The 13362-nt window shown below is 48.5% G+C and overlaps 1 long non-coding RNA gene across 1 annotated transcript in view; it reads left to right on the top strand.

The window, feature by feature from the left end:
* Nucleotides 1-8389, top strand: part of LOC122466576 — a 45178-nt gene extending 36789 nt beyond the window's left edge. The window contains exons 2-3 of the long non-coding RNA XR_006292205.1: nucleotides 4434-4585; nucleotides 7693-8389. This is a non-coding gene — a long non-coding RNA (uncharacterized LOC122466576). The remainder of the gene's footprint in view (nucleotides 1-4433; nucleotides 4586-7692) is intronic.
* The last annotated feature ends 4973 nt before the right edge of the window (nucleotides 8390-13362 follow it).

The raw sequence follows: 13362 nt of genomic DNA, 5'->3' as shown, positions 1-13362 counted from the left end.
CCTCACCTCAGCTGTCTTAAATCAACTCAGCTAGGCCACAGTCCAGCAAACACTTACTCATGTGCTTAACTTTAAGCATCACAATGAACTCAAAGGAACTACTCACAAGTTAGTTGTACGCATACATCTTTGCAGAGTCATGGCTATTTAGTGGAACAACTCAAAAATGGATGAAGTGAAACCTGGCTAGTTTTGTACATCTTACTTACAAATAAAGTTTGGGGAAATCAATCCATTTGTTTAAAAGAGCACTTAAAGTAATTCCTTAACAAATCCATGTTTAACTGGAAGGTGCTTTGCAAATATCTCCTTAAAGGAAATTTCAAAACAAAACAAAATTCTAATGAACATGGTGAATTTCACTTTAGACATCATTAAAAATATTGAGCTAATTTTTTCCAAATTTGGATTGATTTTTAACAGATCAAAGAACATCTAAAACCAACCCAGAGTCAACACTTCTAACTCAAGGGTTTGTGTGGGTTTTTAAAGTTATCCAAGCTCAGCAATTCTGATTGGAACATATGGGCATAGTGTAAGTTTTCCTCATAAGTGGCTCAATCAATTCCACTGAAATTTGCAAATAAAATCACCATCAGGCCAAAACCAAGCATGGAAAATGCCAGCCAGAAAGGAATCCATTTGAGCAAGTTAAGAGTAGCTGGAGAAGAGAATTAGAATAGAAACTGGAATTATTTTAGTGGGTGTTCGTGGTCATCTGGCCTATCTGGCAACAGGGGTTCTCAAACTTTTTCATGGGGTGAACCACATCTTAAAAGAGAGGTTGTCTTGTGGACATCTCTACTGGCCTTCCCAATTGTGCAGACTATCCGCCCATCCATAAGCACAACAGAATATGGCCATCCTGTTGGTTACTGCAGCAATTGCTTACGTGAAAATATAATATTAGGAAAGCACTTGGTGTATTTTTTTCCTTCTGTTCTAAAGCAGTTTAGCAGGTAGGATTTCCAGCACCAGCTCCTCGCAGGCCAGTGGCCAGAGCTCTGTAGGCCCCCAGTGGTCCACGGGCCAGTTTTAGAAGCAACATGCTATAATAATGTATCCCTAACCATGCTTTATACCAATAAGTAGGCTATAACCCTGTCAAGGTGTGCTGGTGACTCTATAAACCATGAGACCTGAATGGTCAATGGTCGAGTGGTTTAACACTGTCACCAGAATACTGAGATAGCCTTATAAGCCTTGTGCTGCATGGCTGGGGATACATTATTCACTATAATATATGGTAAGAAATACCTGTGCAGGGTTTGAAATGAACTGCTTTAGCCACTAGCCAGCATGGCTGATAGGTGCATCGGAATCCGTCAGCATTTCAGTGTGCAATGGGAGGCAGAAGTAGAAATGCACAGAGGGAAATTCACCTCCCTGCAACAAGTAATTGGATTTTGTACAGGAAATGTATGCAGGGCAGTTGGGGGAAAGAATCCTACTCTCTGCCCCAGATGTCAGGCAGAGCATGGGGCAGCTGGGTAGCCCCTCTGCACCACCCCACTGGGCTGGGAATGGGGGACATGGCTCCTGTGGTCTATGGTTTATGGATAGGTGCCATCACAGATTCAGGGACCAACCTTGCTGCTCCAGCATTTTCTGTCCTCCTCCTCCCATGTGTCCTGTGCAAAGCTGGTGCAGAGATAGATAGATAGATAGATAGATAGATAGATAGATAGATAGATAGATAGATAGATAGTGTGGAGATTGATAGCTAGCCAGGCTAGTACACTAGGATCTAGGAGGACAGATAGATAGAGATTCCACCTTTACTCATAGAACCTTACTCTGTGATTTGTAAGGTTGGCAGATTCTCATAATGTCCAGTAAGCCTGTGTCTATTTCCAGCTGTCACCAGGTCTAGAACTAGTCGAACAGCTTCCCTGGAAGCTGTATGTGCATGCGGCGGGGGATGGATCTCAGAAAGAGACGAGAGGATGAGTTGGATCGAATGGCTGCTAAACGGATGAGTGTACACAAATTCTGGAGAGGCTACGGCAGGGTGAGGGGTGGAGGGCTAAGTCCCTATAGCCACTAACCTTTCTAAATAAAATATTCCCCGTTCCCGTAACATATGCCACCACTACTGTAGACCTTGCCCATGTGAGCACCATGGGAGTGGGGTGGGGGCACGAGGAGGGTTTGGGGGATTTCATTAAGACCCAGAGGGGGAGGGGGAATAAACAATAAATGAATCTCAAATTGCCTAAAGGGTTTGGTTGAGTTAAAAAAACAACTTGATTGGTCTTTATCAGAAAAGGACCCAGGGGCATCTTTTCACATTGAAATGGCCAAAAGACAATAGCACTGCTGGGGAAGCTATTAGGGGAGACACGGGCCCTGGGATCAGGCATGCTCCCGCCTGGGCTCAGTATCTGGGAAACGGAGCGCAGGAGCTGCGGAATCTGGAGCTGTAATGACAGCCGGGCTGGCCTTCCCCGCCTCTCTCTGTTCTGGTGAGAGCCCCTGCCCTGGAGCAGTGGTTGTGCAGCACATTCACAACAGAGGGGCCTGCTTTCTGAATACAAGCCACTCGGCATCCTTCTGTTCTCCATATGGATACATTGTCTGGCCTTTGCCTGACAGGCCCCCTGCCTCCGAGCTGCTCTCTTCTCCCTACTGTGCTCACATAAACTGTTAGTTTCACTTTTTATTAAACCCCCGGAGTGGACAGCGGGGCCGTGGGCACCAGCAATTTGTGAAGGACAGAGAAGGAACAAGTTTCTGTTGTGGAGCAGAAGCCCCCGTCTTCCCCAGTCCCTCCTGAGCTGGACCAGACTGTGTGCACGGACAAAGGGAGGAGACGGCGCACGTGCTTTGGGGATCCCGACCCGAGGCCGAGGGAGTGCTTCCCAGAGCCCTGTCAATGACTTCGCTGGATGGCGCTGTGATGCAGCTCTCCCACTTGAGAAACACAGCCGCTGTGCCACACCAACCATACACTGCAACTCTGGCTGTGTAAAGCACTCCTCTATCACGCCCATCTCATTGTAACACCCACTGCCAACTGTAACTGTATAAAGCACTCCTTTATACCACCCACCCCAATGTAACACCCAATGACAGATTGTAACTCCGGTTGTATAAAGCACTCCTCTAACACCCATCTCATTGTAACACCCACTGCAGACTGTAAGTGTAAAGAGGACTCCTCTATAATACCCACCCCACTATACCCCCCAATCACAGGTTGTAACTCCAATTGCATAAAGCACTCATATAGAACACCCACTCCTCTGTACCACCCATTGCAGATTATCACTCCAGTTGTATAAAGTGCTCTACAACACATCACTGTAACACCATTGCAGACTGTAACTCCGATTGTGTAATGAGCTCCTTTACCACCCATCTCACTGTGACACACATCGTAACTCTGATGGTGCCAAGAGGACTATCTGAGTGATCCCCACTTTAGGTGAGTCCATAGTCATGCAAATCAGGAATGGACTATCTAATCTAACCTATCAACTCATACAATGTCAAACTCCATCGCTTCTAGGTTCAAATCTAGTTTGGATAAAATAAGAAGCTGCCTGACCTTTAGTCCAAAACACAGAGTGAATCTGAACTGACCCAGCTTTAAGGTCTGAAAAAACATAGTTAACTTTTCCTTTTCATGTTTGTGTTTTTTTCCGTTACCTGATTTTTACTTGGACTAGATGTATGGTGCCAAAATATCCCCCGAAATGATCCTCATAGTATCTCCCACCAGACCAGGGCCAAGATGTGCTGGGAAGCTCATGAGAAAGCCTTACTTGTCATGAACTTTTATTTGTTCAGCACTGAACGTGCTGTCTGCACTCAGTGGATGGTAAGTATTAATGTCAAGCCTAACTATCAGTCAGAAGAGCTTTGCATAAACTAGATCACCCTCCAGAGAGGAAGGATGGTCCAGTGGTGCCCACGTGCTAGCCTGCAATTCAAGAAACCTGGATACAAATCCTTGTTCTGCCACCGACTTCCTGTGTGACCCTGGCAGGCCGCAGGAAATAACTCCATGGGCCCTATGCGGCCTGCGGGCCACGTGTTTGAGACCCCTGGTCTAACGCAATGGACCCAACATGATTTCCATCGTTTCCGGCTGTTCACGCTTTCATTTCATGCTATGATTTTCGCTCGGCAGGGTGGTGTAGAGTTTAGGGCTTGGGACTCACAACTCCTGGCTGCTGTTCCTGATTTCTGCCATTGGCATTCTGGGCAGCCTTGGCTGAGCAACCTAACGTCTCTGCACCTGAGTTCTCTCTTCTGTGAAAGGAGGATAAAATGAGGAAATGAGGGGGCGGACTGTGGGTGGGAGCAGGGCGTAGTGGGAAAGAATGGGGTCAAGTGGCTTTGGATAGAGTAACAACTGGTCTTAGTCTTCATCTCACACTCTTTTGAAGCTTGAGAACTGCAAGTGACATTTATTCTTGTGACTTTAGGTTGTCTCCCTGATGTCAGGTGGTTCTTGAAGTGAAAGAACAAAAATACCGTGAGAACCAAGAAGCACTGATGAGAACCAAGAAGCACTGCAAATCTTCTTGTGAGATCTTCAACTCCAAGAGGTTCCAGTGACCTCTGGCTGCAAATCCAGGTGTTGATTCGTCACTTGCCTTATTGAGTTTTTTGCCGGTGTCCCTAGAACTGGTTGGGAAGTTTTTGATGAAAGGCTTATCATTGGAAACTGCTGTTTCATTAAAAACCAGAACTGTTTGCAGGGAAAGGATCAGTTTTGACAAAATTTCCATTGTGACAAAATTCTGTTTTTCTGTCCAAAACCGCTTTTCATTTTGAAATTAAGGTTAATTGATTGGGGGGGAGGAAAAAGAAAAAAAGGTTGAAATTGAAACAAAATGTTTTGAAATTATCAAAACAAAATATTAAGATTGACATGATGTGATTGGGGGTGGGAGGGAGCAGATATTTGGTTTGCAAAACTTTCCAAGGTTTTGACTTTTCATCCTGATGCAAGAACAAAAAGATTCTTGAAAATTCTTCAGGACAGGGAAAACAATTCCTGACCAGCTCCCGGTGTATCTCCAGGAATTTCTGATTTCAATGCTTGCGTGAGTCTGGATAATACCGTGACCAAACAGGCCCAGAAAATTTTGGATGCCTAACTTTTGAGGTTTTCCCATCATGAGTGAACATACACCTGCTGTTTCTCTGCAGAAGACGTAGTCTGAAAAAGAAGCCCTGTGGAAAACCCCTTCAAGCCCAGTGAAAATATTGCATCATTCCTAAGAGGTATTTTGAGATCAATCAAGAGGATGCCTGTCCCTTAGACAACTGGTTTTTAATTGATCATCTATAGCCAATTTAGTGCTGGTGGAGAGTGATGGCATGAGAATCCTAGATACTTACATCCTTTGATGTCCACAAACCAGGCTGGAGTCATGCAATCTACCTAACGATTGTCAGCACTGCCCTGATGAGACCACTGCTGTGGAGTACAGTCTCCAGGCCCATTCAGCCTTTCTGCTGGGTTTGATATCAGGGTGTTGCTGTTCTGGGGGGTGGAGACAGGTGGTCACAAGGTCACCCAACTCATCTGGGCAAAAGAGACCATTGTACTCCTTCCACAGACTCCACCAAACGGTCGTCAGGCAGCAGCCTGAGCCCCTAACCCCCCTAGGATACATGTAACTCCCCAGTGATGTCAGGAGCCAAGACTAGGGTCAAACTGGACACCTTGGTGTGATACCCACTGCAGCCCATTACTAATCCCCTGAGCCATCCCACGGCTAACGGGCAGCGATGGGGATCAAAGCTTTGTCTTGTTGTGGGGGAAGACTGGTGAAGAGAGAATCAAACACCAAGTCTGCTGGTATAAATTGTCAGGGCTCCGTTGCTTTCAGCAGAGCTGTGTCAATGGGCACCAGCCGAGGATCAGGCCCCAGATTCTAATCCTGGGACTCAGGCCGAGTACCACTTTGTTCCCCAAATATTTTTGTTGGCTTCCCTGGGTGCAGAAGGCAGCCCTGCCCAGGGAGAGAGGCTATCAGAATCTGCCTCTCAATCAGCCCCTGAGAATCTCTGACTCTCAGCATAGCGGAGTGAGGGGGGGTGATTTCCAGAGGGGGTGATTTCCTCCTCCACATCCCAGAGCTGGGCTGGGGAGTGGAGAGTGCTTTATAGCTAGGATCTGAAGATGCCTGTTTGAATGTAGCATGCGCAGGGGTGGGAGGATGAGGGTGGGAGAGTGGAGAGGTACCGACACAGCACTCCTTGGCAGTGATTTATAGACTGGGTCAGGCACAAATTGACTCGTATGCAAGAAATGTAAATGGAATCGAGACTTTTGATGGAGAAGCTCATTTTCAGACTTAAACGCTTTAGATTAAACACACTCGCACACAAATGCTGGCGAGGAGGGTGTTTTATATAATTTACATTACAAATCAATTCATTATCCACACAGGCAGGTTGCACTGATTTTCAAGGATCGGAGATTTGATGAAGAGGATTCATTTCAAGAAATAAACCTTTTAAATTAACCACAAGATGAGGGAAATTTCTTTATTTAAAAAATGTGCCAGCCCCTTCTTTGTTGCTTTTATTATTATTAATATTATTTTCAATCTGGTTTTGGGTCATTAAGGAGGGTCCAGAAGTCACCAATTGCCTTTCGGAGGGATGAGAGCTGAGAGCTTAGGATGCTGTGAATTTCATCTGGCTTCAAATCCATCATTTACTGCAACACAATTTGTTACCCAAGGTGGGCTTTGTGCCCCATTGCAGGTCGGGGAGTGCTCAGGATTAAATGAACATGGACTATCTTCTCCTTCTTGGACCAGGATAGTTACGCAGTCCATTGCGGGACACTGGGGCAGGACTGAAGGTTGAATGAGTGTGGAATCTGGATTCCTGACTCCCCCTGGGAGCATGGGTGAGGGCCATCCAGGGCCTGGATGAGGTGCACTGGCAGAGTGCATGGTGGAGGAGTTCAGGATAGAGTGGCTACTGGTCCTAGGAGAGGTAATTCTTCTAGGGCACATTTCTGGTCCAATGCTAGAGGTGTGAGGGAAACTCAAGACTGAATGAACATGGGTCCTGGCTTCTCGTCTCTTCCTCGGAGAGACCTGGCCCTCTGGAGCATGGCTGTTGAGGTTTCATGTTGGAGAGAGGAAGGTGGAGTTCAAGAATGAATGAATGCTGAGACTAAATTCGTCCCTCACTCCAGGAGATCATAGTTCTTCGTGGACAGGGCTTTAGGGTACAGTCTCGGGTGTGTACCCCTGGTCTTCTTTCAAAATCTTGAAGGCTTCAGTTGTTCCTCAACATCATGAAGAAGTGTTCCCTCGGGTGCCATGCTCTCCCAGTGACAGTCCCCAGGAGATCCCAGTGACCTGGCTGAAAATGCAGCCTTAAGTCCCGCCAGCATCCTTCCGCACAGTTCTGGTTACAGAAAGGAAGGAAATTGCTCCAAGGGCAGTCGGGGGGATGCACAATCACAGCATTCTCCATCAAGACTCCCCTTTCTAGCTGCTTCTGCAACAAGAACTAAACAGCTGGGCTCTTTTCTTGCTAATTTCAGACACCTACCTGTTTGACCAAGAACCTACCCATGTAACAGTATTGAGGGATGCTTGATAATGGCAGCTCACCTGCATGCCTTCCAACACCAATCCACCCTCAGTCTATTGCCTGCTACTTTTATAATAATTATATTATAATTGTCATTTATTATTTTATTAATAGAGGCTGCAGCCCAGATGGGGATCCCATTGTGCTAGAGGCACCTAATAAGAAACAGCTTTACCAACTATACACAAACTACATGCAGAGAGACCCATTTCAGCCACCACTGAAGGGCAGTCACCTCGGGGAAGGAATGTGGCAGCTGTTTCACAGCAACACACTCTGACATTTTAGGACAGGAAGTGAAGACTCTTGTATTTCGCTGAAAATGCAGGTGGAATTGAAGTAAGCAGAATGTAATTACCTGAGTTGGAATTTGGCCAAGACATCAGGGTTAACAACCCTAATCTTGCAAAAAATGCCATGGGATCTTTAATGACCACGGCCGGCCAAGACCTTAATTTTACATCTCCTCCAAAAGGCGATTGTGCACATTTTAACAGTTTTTTTTTACTCTCATGCTGCTAGCATGGCCAATTCTGTGTCCTCTCTTAGGTGCTTACAAACCTGGCCAGCACAGACCTGGGGACGAAAATCCTAAAACACAATCGACCTTCAAAACTTTTCTTTACAGACCACCAAGCAAAAACCCTGAAGGAATTTAACTGAGTTTGTCCAAAGCAACGCTTGCAACCTCATTCAATATTTGCCTGCAAAAAAAAAAAAAAAAAAAGCCATTTATTGGGAGACAGTCCTGGCTGGGCATCAATAGGCAGCCAGGTGTGAGAAGTTGAAGAGAAATACATCTCATTAATGTGGAATTGTTTTTAGGTTAATAATCTTGCGTTAATTTTCCTTTAAAATATTGTCTTTGACCGTTAAACGCTCGCACTGTTATAAAAAGAACGTAATAAATGATCTTGAAGCAAATTCTCCTGCCAAATGTCATAATTTATTTGCATAATTAGCTCTTAATTTTAATTCAATATGCAAATCCACGCTTCCTTTAAATTGCAGCAGCCTGTTTCCCGGCCCTGGCTGCCATGAATTTATTGTGACGCGGCTGTTGGAGAAAGCAGCTTTGCTGCCTTCTGGGGATGGTTGAGTGGGGGAGGGGCCCTGCCTGCCACCGGGTTGAGGCACTTTGGGGGTTTGGTTTTGTAGGTTTGCTTCCCCTTCGGTTGGACCCCAGCCTCCCGTGAGTCCTAGTCTCCTTTGTCTTCTTCCTCCTTCACCTCCTCTCCGCTTTCCTTCCCCCTTTCTCTCGCAGTGTTCTCTGCTCCCCAGAGGTTCTGGCTAAGGGCAACTGCTTCCTTGACTGCCTCTCTCTCTCTGCATGCTTCAGCCCCCTTTGCACAAACGTCTCCTCCTCCTGGATGGAGCAGACTGGTGGGAGGGGACGTGGGACAGGTCTGGAGCATGGGTTCAGTTCGGAGAAGCACCCACCACACATCCGAACTCAGAGCCCACAGAAGTCAAAGGGAGTCCTTCCATCCCTCAATGGGTTTTGGATCAGGTCTTGTTGGAACGCCAGAAGGATCCACAACAGAACCCTCCACGCCTGAACCCAGCTTAATGCTTATCTCAATAGTGACCCAACCCAAGCCATCAAAGACACACAGCCCTAGCTCCTAACGGGATCAACACCTGATGTCACAGCTCTAGCCCAACTGCAATGAGCTACTCATCGCTCTGACAGGCCCAGACTGGAACCCGTTCCTCAACCTTTCCACTTCTGCTCGCCCAGTTGCACCCAGGCTATTGGCATGGCACAGGGCACAGCTAGGCAAGGTGGTGAAGGGCCAGGGGAAATTGGTTTGTGTAGCGGAAAGGAGGGCACTGGCAGGCTGGGGAGCAGGTGGAGTCGTGGAGAGGGCATCTCTCAACTGAGGCAGCCTGTGGAGAGCTGCTTTGGTGGCGTTCGGAGGGTGAAGTGGGGAGGAGGAGGTTGGAATTAGCTGTGTGTAGTGAAGGACAGAGTGATTAGCCTGATGAAGGAGCGAGGGGCATGGACGGGTATATACTGGGGGAGGAAGCGGACAGTGAAGGTCAGGCTGGATCTTCCATGGCAAAGGAAGGCAACTGGGTTTATGAAATGGCAGGGCAAGGCAGACTGTGTGTGGACTGGTCAAAGAAGGGGGAGATTACTAGAGGGGGTTAGGGATGGGTACACAAAGAGGGCAGATGGGGTGTGTTTAGGGGAGAGGTTGGGTTTAGGGGATGGGGGAGAGGCACGTGGGGTCGGTTTGGGGCAGTGACATAAAAGAGACCCCAGCTGGGGTGCGTGCACTGCTTCAGGATTAGTGTTTGGCATCTCGTCTGCCCCAGGCCGGGAGACTGTGCGGGCAGCGAATTTGTTGCGTTGCATCGAAGGGGACAGGGTGGCTTCTTGCTGAGAGCAGACATTTCTCCTTCACCAGCTATTGCTGGAGTCTCTGGGGGTTTGTACCAAACCACTCCATTCACACAGTACTAAGGTGCAGAGAGGATGTCCCGGGTGTGACCTTGCAACTAGGCACCACGGGCAGTGCTTATCTAATGCCCTCACCTGCCCAGCTAGCTGGCATGGGAAATCATCAATCCTTTCCTCTCTCCTTAACCTCGAGGGCTCCCGGGATTTCTGCTTCTCCCTAAAATTATTAACGGACAATAATAATTAAAAATAAATCCTAGCTGGTCTGAAACCCCAGCCAACTAGTTTGACACTAGAGCAAGTGTTCGTGTCCTCAGGGCAAGAGTCTGCTGGGACCAAACCGGTAAATTGGTACCGCTGCATTCAAGTGAGCTGAGGATCTGGCCCATTGGCTCCAGCGGAGTCACTCTGGGTATAGTCTGGTGTGACTGGGATTGGAGTCTGACCCATACGGATAAGTCCCTTGGAGAATGGGGGAGCAGCGGGGGGCTATACAGGGAACCCTGCCATTGTGTTTTGAACCACCAGGAGGGGAGTCTGAAAGCATCCTTAACAAGGGGAATAGGTAAAGTGGGTGATGGAGTAATCTGAGCCCAGGGCTGAGCACACAGGCTAGGGAATTCACTGAAAGGGACAAATTAGCTTAGACAATACCAGATCTTTTTCACCGGGGGGATAATCAAATGTTGCTTCATCAAAGGCGACAGTTTGCAAGCTGCTCTCCCTTGTAACTCTATCGCGTTCACCTCCCAAGCTGGACCTTCAGCACTGGCACTTCTGTCCATGTGATTGCTACTGGATGCATTTGATCGCCACGGCCAGGGAGGGCTAAGGTTATAGGCCTCAGGATGAGCCGTGGCAATAGAGGGGTGACAAGTCGGGGGCTTGCTTGGGAGGAAACCTGGCTGGGTGGATGTTTAGGGATGGGGGTTGCAGGAAGGAAAGTCAGAGAGGCTCTGCTATCTTATTACAGTCCAGGCGGCCTTAGATCTCTGGAGGGGAAAAAAAAAAAACAACCCCACACCACAGCCTTTGTTAGAGCTGAAGTCGCTCTCCAGGAAACACTGAGAACCAAAGAGAAAAAGGGAACAGCTCAAATTCGGCCTTAAATAATTAAAACTTGCAAAGAAAATGCCCTCACCTGCTTCCAAAACAGGGCTGGACAGAACAGCCTCCTTCCAGGAGCCACTCTGGAGCAAAGTCAGCACAGTAAATGTCACCCTGGCTAGGGGGAGGCCTGGCCTCAATGGGGCGGCTTGACAGTGGGAATGTGCCCTACATTATAACAGGGAAGTACGGTGCTCCTTTGCCTTCTCCTCTGCTCTCTGGAAGTAGTTTGGGGATAGCCAGGCCAATGAGAGGAGCACAGAGAGGATTTCAGCGCAGGTTTGTTACTGTGTTCGTGCCCAAACACACGGCAAGCCGCTCGCACCTGCAAAGCTGGGTGTTTGCAGGAAGTCCCTGTATGTATCTGCTCTTCTGCTACAGAGTTCGGCTGGCCGGAGTGTGCATGCCTGCTTATGCAGATAAGGGAGGCTGAGTGCTTGTGCCTTTGTGTACAACTGTGCAGGTGGGGCAGCATAAGCGCGGGTATGGTTGCACCAGGGCATGCACATATGTGCATCGTGTGCCGTGAATGCATTAAGTACAGCTGCACCGGTACGATGTGTTCTGTGCATGCGTGTGGGCCTGGCGTGCATGTGGGCTGCATTGTGTGGGTGGGTTAAAGTAACATCTGTGGGTGCGCATGTGCACAGACATGCCAAAACCTATACACACCGCAGCCGTTAGTCCGCCCAGCTCCTTTCTCCTTTGGACCGGATTCTAACAAGGGGGCAGACTGGCTCCCCCTGATCCCAAACCCATTCAAACTGCAGGGCTCAAAAGTGTGACCTGAACCTCCCAAAGTTTGTGTCTCTAGGAGAGACTGGGAAAAACGGGCCAGGGAGAAACACTCGACTGCAGGAACCCCTGGGGTGGATCTTGCCATTGTCAAGGGAGCTACATTGATCTACGCCGGCTGAGGATCTGGCCAAGCGTCTATAGCAGCGTACAGAGGGCACCCATTTGCACCCACCTAGTCTTGGTGGTTCTTCCCCCAGTATATAACACACGCTTGGTTAGGCACAGAAATACAGATCCCTGGAAATCAAATCACCCTCGTGGGGAAGGAAACACTGAGCTTAAATTACCGGGGAATTAGGGTAGAAGATTCCAAGCTCCTCCAAAACACTGGTGAGGCTCACAGCCCTGCCACGCTGGGCTCCAGGTCCTTCATCCCTCTTAACTCTTGGGCCACCCTCTGGGCTGCTGCTGCTCTAGTTAATCCTCAAACCCCTCCCCTGCCTCCACCAAACCCTGCATGTGAGAAGGGGCTAAGGCTCTGCCTTCACTGGACTGTCAGTCACTGCAATTGGGCAAGCCCCTAGTGTAGATCCTACTTACACCACAGCACAGCTATGCAAGGGGTTTGCCCCTGGGGCAGCTCTACTCTGGTTGAAATCCCAGTGCAGGCAAGGCTCTGTGAGACAGAAATGCCAGCAGGAGCCACCGGGGGGAGGGGTGTTTAACAGTGGTACGCCTGCATTTCTCTACCCTACCTTCAGAGGCTGAGGGTGTCACCTTCCTCCTGCTGCTGCTGGATGCTCATCTCCAGATCTCCTGCACAGCTGTTCGCTGAGCTACCCTCCAGAGTCATTGCAACCACCACGAGAGCTGCTCCTGCCAGCAGCATCTCACACACTAAAGGGCTGCTTAGCTGCTCATCCCCTAGATTCCCCTGCTCTTCCGCTGAGACTTGGGACCCCTCACGCCGCTATTTGAAAATGAGGTTGCCAAGTTAAAAATCATCCAGTCGTATATTTATAAACTAGTCATAACCTGTGCATCTAGCAGGGCCTGGAGTGACAATTGTTGTTATCACATTGTCTAGTATGGTAGCAATAGGAGGACCTGACTGAGATCAAAGTCCCAAGGCGCAAGGCGCTGCACAAACAGAGTAAGAGAGAAGCCCTGCCCCAAAGAGCAGACAATCAAAATAGACAAGGCAAAGTGGGTGAGGGGAAGCATCCTGCCTAAGGTCACACAGCAAGTCAGTGACAGAGCTGGGATAGCACCCTTGTCCCCTGAATCCCAGTCCAGTGCACTAGCCAATACCACAACCAGCTGCACCTGGTTTTGGGGGGGGGGGTTGGTTTTCATGCACAAGCACAAGGAGCTGTTGGATTTTGCTCTCACACCGTTTTTACACTGGCCTCAATGGAGTTCATGCTGCTATATCCCAGTGTCTGGGAGCCCATCATCAGCACCCGTTGTGTTTGGTTTCACTGAGGAGGAGCAGGGCAGTTCACACAATCCTCACCTGGGTGTCTGCACTA

Source organism: Chelonia mydas, chromosome 7 (assembly GCF_015237465.2).
Source record: "Chelonia mydas isolate rCheMyd1 chromosome 7, rCheMyd1.pri.v2, whole genome shotgun sequence".
Taxonomy (NCBI): domain Eukaryota; kingdom Metazoa; phylum Chordata; order Testudines; family Cheloniidae; genus Chelonia; species Chelonia mydas.
Note: the sequence above shows the minus strand (reverse complement) of the source record. Positions and strands in the feature narration are given on the sequence as shown.